We start from the raw sequence: 13,553 nt of genomic DNA, 5'->3' as shown, positions 1-13,553 counted from the left end.
CTGTATATATTTCCTTTTTCATTATTAATGAATTTTTATTTAAATATATCACTGTATAAAATTTATTAGAACATATAATCAGTGAATTACCAGTATTAACCCCACTGGAATTAATGGAATTTAATTGAATTCCTTTGAATTTTGAACTCATGATTGCTCAAAAACAATCCACATTTACGAAAATCTACATATTTATTTCTGACAAAAACCACCTAAATATTACTCTTAAAAGTTTTCAAGCAAATATATTCATTTTACTTGCATAGACTTGATCGCTTGATAAAAATGATCAGTTTTTCATGCCACAGTAGTTTATCAATAGAAGTACACATTCATTTATTTGCAGTCTGATAAATGTGTGAGATGTGTGGTAAGTATATTTTACAAAAGTTTTTTGACACTAAAGTAACTCCGAAGTTAATTTTACAAAAAGTATTTTTGGACACTAATGGTGCTCCATACATAACCGGCTCAAAATGACCTAAACCACAAAACATGGTTATATCTCTTAAAAAATTAATGTAAAAAATCTCAGAAAAATAAATGATGTGTATTTTGAGGGTCGTAAAGCATTTGGAAAGTTTCATTCCCTTACTAAAAGCTATGCATTTTTTTTTTTTCTGAATTTTTGAATTTTTTATGCATCCAAAACAAACCCAGATGCATTATGAGGGTTAAGAACAGACCTTAAAGTCTTTATCCTTCTGTTTGTCTTCATTCTGGAGTCTGAGCGGTGGGTGGATCGCAGGCCTCCTGGGACGAAACTGCTCTTCTTTCATCACCTTCATGCCGTTCCTTTGAACAAACACAAGAACTCGCTGCTCCTGAGGAACACCAGGATTAACACTTCTAAAAATAATTAGCCAGTGCTGCGGGTTTTTCACTAGCAGACCTTCTGCTTCATCAAACACATCATCTTCAGCTAGTCAGCTGCATCTCTGCTGGAACGCACTGATCCTGAGTTGTTCTGTAAGATTTGTAGGTGTTTCCGCTTAAATATCCGAAAGAATAACTGCGCATTTACAGTAGATCTCACCTGAGATTCCTCAACATCGTCAGTGCTGATTTACATATTAAAACATTTTATCAGAAGGTTAAACTCTCATTATGTCTATGAACAAGTCCAACAAGAGGAGATGTGATTTGAAAATGATTTCTCTTTGCACTGAGCGCAATGCACTTCTTGGCCTCTGAATATAAGCATTTTTATCTTGAGAAATTTCTACGGTTGTGTTTGTGAGTTTTAGTCCTCTTGTTGGAATCTCTCTTAATTCGCTCTTCCACAAATTAAAGCCTAAAAGCTCTTAAAGTTCAATTAATTCAATAAACAAAAAAAAAAAAAAAATTGGCATTAAATGTTGCATGAACTACAAAAAAACAAGCATCTTCCTCAGTATTTCTGTTTTGTTTTCCAGTACAATTATCTAAACATCCTTAACTCAAGACACATTTACTGGAGATGCAAAATAAACACATGAAGTCTTGTTTACAGAGTTTATTTTATTATTAAAACAAGAACAAATCTCTGCCAATGGGGAATGAAAACTTTTTTTCCCTTTAATTTAAGTTAATTTTCTGAGCTCATTAACAGATATTTGTTCTTGTTGTGATCATGAACTCTCCGAAATTAGATAAATTTCACCGAAAACAAGTCTTCTTATGTTAGTAAATGTATCTTGATTGAAGAATCTTGTAGACATTTGCACTGGAAAACTACAGAAAATACTGGACAATTTGTGTTCCCTTCAATTTCATTCCTTAAATCTTCGTTTCTCTTGGTTGTAAAAAGGTGTTAAAGACCTAAATATACCTTTATAAATCCTATATAATTTTTTAAGCGTACGCACCAAAGTATATTCCATTGACACAATTCTTCAATATTTGCTGCAGATGTTTCGCTGCCTTTTCCGTCTTTTATCAAACGCACAACGCATTGTGAGTCAATCTGAACAAGAACAACGCGTATCATTTTCACACATTTTTATTTTACACAACATAACATGTTTGTATGCAGTGTCTGTGTATTATTCATATAAAACAAAGAAATATACAAGTCGTAATATTGTTTAACAATATGCAGGAAACAGTATTTAATTTGTGCTTAAAAAAACATTGTCCTCTTCGTAAATCTTGACACTTGACAGTCTGAGACTATAACACACGTACGGTGGCCTGAAACGCTAAAAACCACAGAAGTGAAGTGCAAAATCCTCCATTATAATGTGCTTTCCAGAACCCACTCGGACTGGGACAGCGAGGATCTCCCATTCTGAGTCTCGCCCGAGTCCATCCGGGGAATATCGCCGCCGCTCATGGATAAGCTGCGTTTGGAGTGGAGCGGTTGCGCGTAGCTGGTGCACGCCGGCTGTCTGCATGAGTTAAACGTTGAGCGAGTGACGTCGACTGATGCGCAACGCAGCCCCGCGGGGATCGTCTGATAGTTGTGGAGGCTCTGGAGCTGCGCTCTGCGTGACGACGGCGTCACTATTGTGGAATAGGCACGTACGGCGGGACGCACCTTGGCCGAGTTGTTCCTATTGGCGTTGTCCAGTTCTATGTCCACTTGTGTGTCCGTGCGTGCTGGACGGACCGGACTCGGAGACGCCGGATGCCAGCTGTGGCTGGCTGCAGATGGGGTGACGGTGCAAGTCCGGAAGAACCGGTTTTTGGACGCTCGGAACGTGACGGATTCGCTCTGTGGCGACAGCTTCCGGACACGCGTCCGGACCCAGAACCTGCTTGGACATGGACTTGATAATTCCGCAGACCTGATGAATGATTGGATTAAAACATATTAAAACATTTTTAACACAAAACATTTTTGGGTTAGTTCACCCACCCAAAAATGAAAATTATGCCATTAATTAACATTAATTTGTTCTTGTTGTGATCATGAACTCAAAAAAATCAACATGAAAACAAGTCTTCTTATGTTCATTTTTGCATCTCCAGTAAATGTATCTTGACTTAAGAATCTTGCAGACATTTGCACTGGGAAACTACAGAAATACCGGACGGAAAATACTGGAGACATTGAAATACTGGATTCGTGTTCCCTTCAATTTATTCCTTAAATTAAATGAATGTAGACTGTTTTTACATTCCGGGTCCATTTGGACCCAAAGAATTATTATTTTATAAAACAATTATAATATTTTTCAAGTAAAACCATATTGTATCTGATCAACAACTTGATAAAAATGATCAGTTTTCAAGCTTCAATGGTTTCATCAATAGAAGTACACACTCATTCATTTGCAGTCTGATAAGTGTGTGAGATGTGTGGAAATGGCTAAGTAAAGCAGTTTTGACTAATATAACTTCGTAGATAATTTTACAAAAAGATAATTTTGACACTAAAGCTCCTCCATACATAGCAGGAAACATGGTTATATCCAGGGCAAAAAACTTGTTTTCTTTTTTTAAAAAACAAAACTTAATATCTTATCATTTTACTTGTCAAGTAAATGCGTCTTGATTCAAGAATGTTTAAAAATGTATACTAGGAAAACAAAGACAAAAATACTACTTAAGAGAATCATTTTTTTTGCAGTGAACGCCCTTGGGAAGTTTCTTTCCCTTACTAAACGCTATGCACTTTATTTTAGAAATGTTGATAATTGCACAGACCTGATGCTCGGACTGTGAGCGCACGTCGCCCCAGCTCCAGGCCCTTCTCCTCGCCCTGCTGCTGGCACACCCGGTAGCGCACGATGAGGAAGATGATGAAGGCCAGGACGGACGCCACAATCACGCCGCGCCGATGATGACCACGAAATGGTGCCGCCGAGGAACTGTGACTGCATGAAGTGACACAGCGCAGGTAACTGCGGCTCGGTGGAGAAGTGAACGCAGCCCACCACACGTGTAGCCGTCAGCGCGGTCATGGCGTCGTCGTAAATGGCCAGAACGCAGAGATCGTACGTCATTCCTGCTGCCAGGTTGTTGATCGTGATGCTTTTAATGGTCGGAGGAATCATTCTCAGCACAGCTTCCTGTATTTTAATTGCCTTATGCAATAGTAACCAAAACAGAACTTTAAATTCACATTCGTGTCCCTGCAGCACAGAATACAAAATCTGTGTCCCTGCAGCACAGAAGCAGTCATAAGCAGCACAGGTATATTTGTAGCAATAGACTACAATACATTGAATGAGTCACAATTATACATTTCTCTTTTATGACAAAATCATTAGGATATTAAGATCATGAGTTCATGAAGATATTTAGTAAATTTCCTACCGTAAATATATCAAACTTAATTTCTGATTAGTAATATGCATTGCTAAGAACTTCATTTGAACAACTTTGAAGATGATTTTTCTCAATATTTAGATTTTTTTGCACCCTCAGATTCCAGATTTTCAAATAGTTGTATCCTCAGACAAATATTGTCCTCCTAACAAACCACACATCATTGGAGAGATTATTTATTCAGCTTCAGATGATGCATACATCTCAGTTTCACAAAATTGACCCTCATGACTGGTTTTGTGCTCCAGGGTCATAATTGATCCCATTAGGGATACATTGTAACGGGAAGGAACTTGTTTTAGTATCTTAGAGGAAGAAAAGAAATGCAAATGCAACATATTGCAAAAATGATTCCTAGGGAACAAATGTTAAGTTATTGAAATGGTGTGGGAACATGGGAAATGTACAGTTTTCTTGGTCATGATTCTAACACTATTTAAAGGTGTTATAAAAAAGTTTCTTATACCATTCTACTAACTATATTTTTTTTCCAAAATATGTGTTTGAACGTTTACTTTTAATAGTATAAAACACTAAAATGTCCAAAAAATGTTTTACAAAAAGAATTCTCACAAGGTTCTACTTTGCAGTTTCCCAAAATACAACATTATTTGAGTTTTTTAATATCTTCTAAGAACTTAAAAATGTGCATTTTCTTGTTGTGATTATAATATAATTTAAAAGTTACAAAAACATTTCTTAAAGTTCATCAAGTACAAATAACATCATAAGGATGTTTTGAGAATGTTGAACATTATGAGAACATACCAAATACTGATAAAGTTATAAAAAACCTTTCATAAACATTCATTTGAGAATATTTTGTCCTAACATTTATAAAAACTTTCAAAAGAACATTAGTGAAAGTTGTGAGAAGGTTCCTTGTTAGCTGGGATCTTACTTTTTGTCTTTTTCAGTGCAAAAAAATCTTAACGCGCTTAAAATTAAGAAATACTGTATTTACTTGGGAAGAAAATGTCTTGCGATATGAAGTCTTGTTTTCTGAGAACTTTGTCAATAGGAAGTGAGTTTAAGCTTAAAACAAGAACAAACATCTGTCAGCTTGTTTTCCTCTTTTAAAGGAATGATTACCTACTCATAAACACTTCATTTTGATGAATTTATTTGTTTGTGTTCCAATCCAATCAATAATTAAGTCTCACAGGATAACAAAGAAGGTTCTTTTATTCACCCCCCCAAAATACCTGGCTACAGTGGCTACACTGTATTGTTCTGAATCACTAAAACAAATCGACTCTTGACTTTTTTTTTTTGGAATTAGACTGCAGTGTTTGCACTGTATTGTTTTTTGATTCACCAAAAATAACTGGCTCATAAGAGTCATTCCATTCAGGAATCAGACTACAGCTGACGTGCTGTATTGTTTTTAAAACACTAAAACCAATCGAGTCATTAGAATCATTCAGCAATCAGACTACACTGATTGCGCAGCAAGGTTTGATTCAGTAAAAAGAGCCGGTTCATAAGACTCACTCGTTTGGGAATCAGATTGACGCACTGGTTGCTCAGTACGGGTTTGATTCACTAGAAAGAACCCAGCTCATAAGAGTCATTCAATACTGTGATTGTGCGCCAGTGTACAGTAAATGAAGAAACATTATTTTAGTATGGTTTTCTGTTCACGCAGACAGAAACATGCATGTGCAAGGAACACTAACAGAACAAAACTTTATATGGCTTCGTTATTTAAAAAGTATTCCCAGCCCTTCTCATCATCTGGGTGGTGATTTTGTGAAGTTTATCTGCAGAGCCGCGTAAGCCTGTGGTTCCCAGCTGCTGTAAATCTCCCTTCATGAGCCACTGAACCCTCAGACGTTTGAGATTACTGCTGCAACTGTTACTGCTCCTTCTTCTTTTTCTTCACACCATCAGTGTTATAGTCTGTAGGGCCAGCGCGTGAGGAGCGATACACACCACAAACCTGCCCTTCACGACTCAAACGTGTGTAAAGAAGCTTTAGCACAACACTCTCTGGTCTTGTTTTTGTCTTGTAGGACAATTAATATTGAGTGACATTATTGATCTGACTGCACTGATACTCTCGGTATGAGAACAAAAACTTGAAACCCAGCTCATGTTCTGAATCTGATGTTCTGGTCTGGGTTTTCCACTCTTGGTTATGTGAACATTAATGGATCATTCTATTGTATCATTTCACAAATCATGTTACTTTTGAATATTCTGAAACAAGTAGCAACATTTAAAAAAAATGATGGACGAACGTCAAACTAAAATGTTTCAGGATAAAGTGTTCCATGAACGATGATTAAATAATGGTTTTTGTTCTGCTAATGTTTTAAGAACATTATTCAACATAGTCAGATACACTTCAAAAACGAGTTCGTCTCTCCTTACAACGTACTTACTTCAAAGGCATGTTTGTTAATAACTCTTTGAGAGAACATTGCCAGAAGAAAAGGTTTTTAAAGGTTCTCTGAGCACCGCTCCACGCCACATCACGCTCTCAGCTGTTCGGCTTTGGGTTCGTTTTAGAAGTGTTAAAGTAAATATTGAATGTTTGAGCGCATGTTTGTTTGTGATACTGCGAGCGGCACTACCGTACCCTCGTTCGTAACATTAATGTTTTGTTGTGTTTTTTTTTTTCTTTTCGTACTAGTGAAACGTATAGTGGAACATTCCACTGTATTCGATTTTAACAACACATTATGGGAATGTTACTGTCTTGAATGTTTCCAGAACAAGTAAATAACATTTAAAAAAAAAAAAAACGTGCGTTGACTGGCCTGACTGAATATGTTTACACGAATAACGTGTCCATTGCAACGATATGAATCGTTTCTTAATAAACCAACATTTTGTACAACAGTAAATACCAGAACAAATGTTCTATTGATGTTTTACAGGCAAGAACTGACCCGAAATAATAAGCTACTTTACGAGTTTAGGTTGCTTCATAAGTTCGATAAATTAATTGCATTTTTTTTTAAAGTGTGTCTTTTATTTTTTCAGTGGTTTTTATTCAGCCATTCTGTGCAACTGCTCTCTGAAAGATGCGGGAGATATGTTAAAAGTGTTTAAAAACCAACAAACCGCTCATCACCTGTACAACTAACGAGTCCGTCGTACGTGCCGTTTTATTGGTGCTCTGAAACATCCGGAATCCCTCCCTGGAATATTCTCTGAAATTGAACTGTCACCAGAGCGTGGATGCGGTGATCTCCGAGATCAGGACCCTCTCTCCTGCCACCCTTGTTGCCCATCGTGGGCCTCCTCTCCCGCCCGTCTTGGCAGAGTGGCGATGTCCCGGAACGACCCCGGGTCCGGCTCCTGGACCATACTGGTGTCGTTGGTGAAATGTGGATGTTTGGTGATTAGCAGATCCAACCGTCTGCTGCGCCTCTCCAGGACTGGTTGGACAGCGACGCAATTGAAAGAGTCCAGCAGTCCCTTGGACCCGTGCTGATCAGGATGTCCAGGGTTCCGCTCCGAGATGGAGGACGGTGCGGCATGGAGATTGACACCCCGCATTCCGCGTCCGGAGCGATCCAGTGGATGACTGGATGCCGGGTCGCCTCGGTCTTTTGCAGCGCAGGGAAACCTGACTGTCCTCTGTCTCCGCACCGCAGCGCGAGTCTCTTGCGAGTGTCTAGTGATGAGCGGGGCGTCTCGCACAGGAATCTCCTCGGCTACGATACGGAATTGCCGCACAGTAGACATAGCGTCCCGGCGAGGATGCTGACGGAGCCGCGCAAGGTCTCCATAGGTCATCCCTCGTCGACCCGCAGCCGTCGGAGGCCCACATGCAACTCACAGTTACAAGTGCAGGCGGGTTTTCCTTCCTGAAAACTCAACGCGAACGACGACGGAACCCAATACTCCAGACTGGGCAGAACGGCCGGCGCGCTGTGAACACCGTGGATCCGGCGGGAAGCTTGTGGAGCTTATTGGGACGTGTACATACTCCAGAGACGCTTGAGCTTCTGACTAAGCCCTGAGTGGACAGCGTTTCACTTCGGGGATTTGTATTGATCATGTTTGTGGTCCAGGTTTAAGGTGTGCAGGTTGCTCATGAGCTGGATGGCGATCCACGAAGTGGGAACGCTTCTTCCAGGTGGGTGGTAGGATAAATCCAGCTCAGGGGTTCCTATACAGACGCGAGTCAGGTCGTTGAACCGCCTATGTGGATGTGCGTGTTGGAGCTGGTTGTTGTGTGAGGATGAGGGGTGGTGCGCTTGGACATGCCGCTAAACGTAATCGTTTGGTTATGTGGGTCAAGCTGGTTTGCCTGTCCAAGATGGAAGGCGCGGGAGGTCTCAGGTCGTTGAAGTGAATCGTGGAAAGCGTGAGGCGTGACCGATCCTATTCGTGTTCCTAGCGAGAGCGGTCAGGTCACACCAGTTTGGTTTCATGTTTGGCGAAATCCTTCCGCTGATGCCCGTGATGATAATTGTCCCCCAGTCGGGAGCTCAGACGGTGCGTCTGATCGATGTTTTGGAGAGGGCAAAACAGCAACCCTTGTTTATCACACAAGGTTGCCAGATTGGGGGACAAAACCTGGCATATTCAAGCAGCGCTTGGGACAACCGTGGCATTCTTCCTGGGCCTTTAACGCCATCTACAACAACCATCAAATAAACCAAGTAGCGTCTCCATCTGGGTCGGCGGGTTATTGGTAAACAACACCTGCGGAGGAAAGCACACAGAGAGACGTTCTCATTAATCGTGGCCAGACCACGAGCGCGCTGAAAGAAAATTAGTACTTTTAGGAGCGCGTTTTAAATTGATCAGAAGTAGTAAGTGCATTTATAATGTTTCCAAAAAGGATTTACACATTGAGCTTTCTATTCATCTGCGAATCCTGAAACATAAATCATGTACGTGCAAGATCGGCTGTCCTGTTTTGTTTACTCTTTTTTTTCTTGTATATTTTTGCTGCAGAATATTGTGTCAGCCACCAACTGTGAGGGTTCAACATTGAGATCAATCAATCAGAGAAAATGGTTCTCTTGACAGCAGCAAATTGTCATCCTATTAGAATGATTCTCTGGAAGATCATGTGACACTGAAGAGGAGTAATGATGCCTGAAAAATACAGCTTGCACTATCCCAGACAATACATAATACCTTTAAGAGAAGTAATTCACACAGAAATACACTGTTTAACATTCTAATAATATTTCAACAGTTTTTACTGTATTGCTTTTTATTTTTTATTTCTCGATGTAGATTGCAGCACTGTTGTGAGCAGAGAGAGGAGTCCTCGCTTAAAAAACATTTGAAAAAAATCTTCATTAGTTCCCAAACTAGCTAATGGCAGTGTACAGACCTACCACAAAAATGGTGTGCATGAAGCTTACATGTAGAGATGAAGTCTTATTGATATTTATTAATATTGCCTAAATAAATGCTAGAAGCTTTGTGTTTAGGAGACCAACCAGATGAACGTCAGAACACACAATGAGGCTAAAAAGCTACAAAACACTAGTTATAGTTTTTCCTGCTATCTTTCATACATTTACAAACACAAACCAAATAATCCATACAACCATTTCAACGTACCATCACGTCCAGAGAATCTTTCTGGGGACACTTGTTTAAAGCTCATGCTCGCACTGACTCGCTCGTTTTTGATATGATAATTGCTGAGCCTTTCATCTTTGTGTCTGTGTTGGTGAAGATGAAAGACTTCCTCCTGCGCCGCCCAGATACTCTCATCAGAATTAGTCTGATCTTCTCCACAGACCGAAGCAAGCATCAACACAGAGGCACACATCAGGAGAGGGACATCGGCTTCCCCATCGCATCGATTCGCTTCGGCTCTTCGGTGGCCGCTCGCTGTTACGTATTATGAGAAAACGTTATTCTCTGAATGACTCTATATGGTTCCTATGACGAGATACTAACATTCATAGATAACCAGCTACCGTTTTGATTAGAATGCTTTCTTGCAAAGATCATGAGAGGTTTAATTGAGGATGTTTAATTATGTGTGCATTTTACAGAGAAATCTGAGCATTGGTTTTGTGGTTTCTGTTGCTTACGAGGTCCGGGTTGTCGTGATAAACATGCACTAAATATATCATTGTGAACTTCTGTCATTTTGTAACCTCAGAAATTCTCTATCTCTTCTGAACGTCGAGCGCCGTCATGGGTGCTAAGCCTTTCAAAGCAGTGCGCTGAGAATGCATTCAATAATAACTTGTCGTGCATCAAGCCTGCGATCATGAGAGAGTCTGCATCATTATACCTGTCATGCAGCACAATAGAGGAGCCCGGCATGTAAAACTAGGCAATAAACGGGAAGGATGAGGGTGACACCTGACATCTGATGGTATTGAAGAGCAAGAAAGGAGATCGTCTAAGAATAAAATGCATGAAATAAACAACAGGAACATGCGTGGACGGATTTCATCTCTGTCACATGTAAGTCCACAGCTTTAAATAATGTCATGCTGCCACTGATGCAACCTTACGTGACAGGGTTTCCGCGTGGCCTGCGTTCCCTGATAAAAGCTGTTCTAAAAAAAATTGTCCTCCCATTTCCATCACTTTATAAAAGTGCTAGTTTCTGAGTGTACTCTGAGCTTTTGAGTGATTTTGTGTTAACGCAAATGTTAAGGGGACACTGTACTCCATGTTTACACAAATACATGAGGGAATGTTACTTTTGAATGTTTCCTCGTTCTGCACTTTCTTAAACAAGTACCACTTTGAACGGTAGATGAACTTCCAACTAAACACTTCAGGAAATTTGGTTTTCATAAATGATGTAAGAAATACGTTTTTGTGCATAACACGCTGTGGCTAACCTAAAAAAACATTAGATGAACATCTAACTACAAATTTTTAAGCAATAAAACAGTCCACGAATGATGTGAAAATAACGTTAGTGGTGCTAACATTGTGAGAGCATTAGATAACTTCCTAGCTAACAAAATATGTATTGTTGCTTCTAAGAACGTTTCAAAATGTTGCTTTCTGCAATGTTCTATCGACGACATTAAAATGTTCCAGTTTTTAGTAACATTTAAAAAACGGTTCCGGCAAACATCCAACTAAAAATGTTTTTGGCTTAACGTTTTGCAAACAGTAAAGACTAAATTTTCCCTTGGAAATAACGTGCCAATTAACGATACTGTAACATGTTTCCTTGTTAGCTGGTCTTAATATGAAGCAGTGACCGTAATTCATAGTAATCATAACGCTCATGAAAGCTCACGGGTCAAGGGAAAAATACCCCGGCTCGTTGTTGTTTAATAGGCGGTTGATGTCACCCTCTCTGTTCTGCATCCTCAAATGAACTTCTTTATTGAGTCTGGTGTCGCTGTTGTTTTGGCCACCCGCTTGGCTGCATTAGGTTTGGCAAGCGTCCCTGTATTTTGAGCGGGACGCCCCGCAGTGGTCGCTTACTATTGCCCCTCCGAAACAACCGCTGTGAATGTGCTATTGGAGGCTCCAGAAACGAGCCATATTTCTGTTATTTTGCATCCCATTTTCAAAAAAGAAAAAAAAAAAACCAACAACCTCACTGAACCACAGATGCCGCAGGCATGACGGATCGAAGCATGTGTACTGTCTAAGAGAGCAGAGTCTGGGTCTGTAGACACGTGTCTGTGGTCCCACACAATCGACAGCTCTGTCTTACCCCGGAATTCCACATTTCTAACTCAAAGAAGACGAGAGGCGCTGGCACGACTCTCGAACCTTCTGCCTTTCAACACAATCAAACTTCAGGTTGCGCTCCGTCAATTCTCATGTTTGCCGTACACACTTAGTGGTCTGGACAACTTCCCTGCTGACAATAAAGTGTGTTTTAAGAACGTATTTGCTATACATTCCCAGTAAGTTACGAAAACATTACACTCTTAAAAAATAAAGGTGCTCTCATGATTCCATAGAATAACCTTTTGTGTCTCAATGGTTCCATTAAGATCCTTTAAAACATCTGAAGAACATTTTCTGCTTGTCACAAAGCTTCTCTGAAGTTCCTTCAGATTATAAAGAGATGGGTTCTGTGACCTGAAAGTTCTTTGTGGAAACAAAAAATGGTCTTCTGTGGGCCTCTCTTGAAGACCTTTTGAAATTTTTTGAATATCAGAAACGTCCAGCTTTTTAAATGGTTTCAGAAATGTTTTTTATATTCGAACGTTAAGGGAACATTACATGTATCATTTTGCAAACATTATGGGAACGTTTACTTTTGAATGTTCTCTGAACGTTCTGAAACTAGATACTTTTAAAAAATCATTAGACGAATGTCCAACTAAAATGTTCAGAAATAAACATCTGATATTTTACAGTAAATAATAGTTTCTGTGCTAGCGTTGGTGCTAAAAAAAAGATAACTACCCATCTAAAAAAAAAAAAAAATGTTACGCTAACATAATAATTGTATTTTCTAAATGCTCGAGATGTTCAGTTTTTTTTTGTGGGAATGTTTTGCAAAAGTTTTTTTTTTGTTTATGTAAGTGTAAAGGGAACATTTCATTGTATCATTTTGCGAACATTATGGGAACGTTACTTTCTGATTGTTCTCTGAACATTTTAAAACAAGTAGTAACATTTCACAAAACAGATGAACATCCAGATGAAGTGTTTCAGAAATAAAACATTTAATGAATGATATATAATTAATGTTTTGTGCTAACATTTTGAGAACATTATTAAACACCACATAACTTTAAATAACAACTTTCACTAACATTTTTTAAAAGTTCTATAAATTATAGTAAAAACCGTTCGTAAAGTAACATTTATGAATTGTCTTCTAAAGCGTCATAACTTAAAATTTGAATTCATGTTCGACTTGAATGTCGAGAGAAAATTATTCAAGGGATCAGCACACTCTCGAACGTCCTCATGATGTTATTTGGGACTTGATGAATGCTCTAAAGAAGAGTTTTGTAAATGCAGCCATATGTGTTAAACACAACACAACAAAAAACTGGGACATTGTAACATTATAAGGCTATTATAACAATAAAAAAATATACATTCAAAAAAAACATTCTGTTTTGGGTTGAAAATAAACTTAGTAATCAAAGTGGCTAGAACACCTTTATAACATACAGTTTAGGTCAAAGTAGAATATGCACGTCAAAATGTTAATTATTTTACTCACTGATGCTCCTCCAAAGAAAACTCGCGCATTAAGATCCGGGAAGTGAAAACTTTTTGAATTGAAGATCAGGGTAAATTTGAACTTATTTTGTCTGTCTGGGAAACATGCAACTATTTCTGAAGTCTCTAAAGGGCATACTAAATGAAAAAATATGATAGTTTAGACAAATTAAGAAAAATGTACAAATCTCCATTCT

At 38.9% G+C, this 13,553-nt stretch overlaps 1 pseudogene; it reads right to left on the bottom strand.

Annotated features, from left to right (window-relative positions):
* Positions 1–2,085: 2,085 nt before the first annotated feature.
* Positions 2,086–9,841, bottom strand: LOC122144760 (annotated as a pseudogene).
* Between the last annotated feature and the right edge of the window lie 3,712 nt (positions 9,842–13,553).

The sequence above is a fragment of the Cyprinus carpio genome, unplaced genomic scaffold (assembly GCF_018340385.1).
Source record: "Cyprinus carpio isolate SPL01 unplaced genomic scaffold, ASM1834038v1 S000006757, whole genome shotgun sequence".
Taxonomy (NCBI): Eukaryota; Metazoa; Chordata; class Actinopteri; order Cypriniformes; family Cyprinidae; genus Cyprinus; species Cyprinus carpio.
The sequence above is the reverse complement of the archived record's forward strand: the minus strand, read 5'-3'. Positions and strand labels throughout refer to the sequence as shown.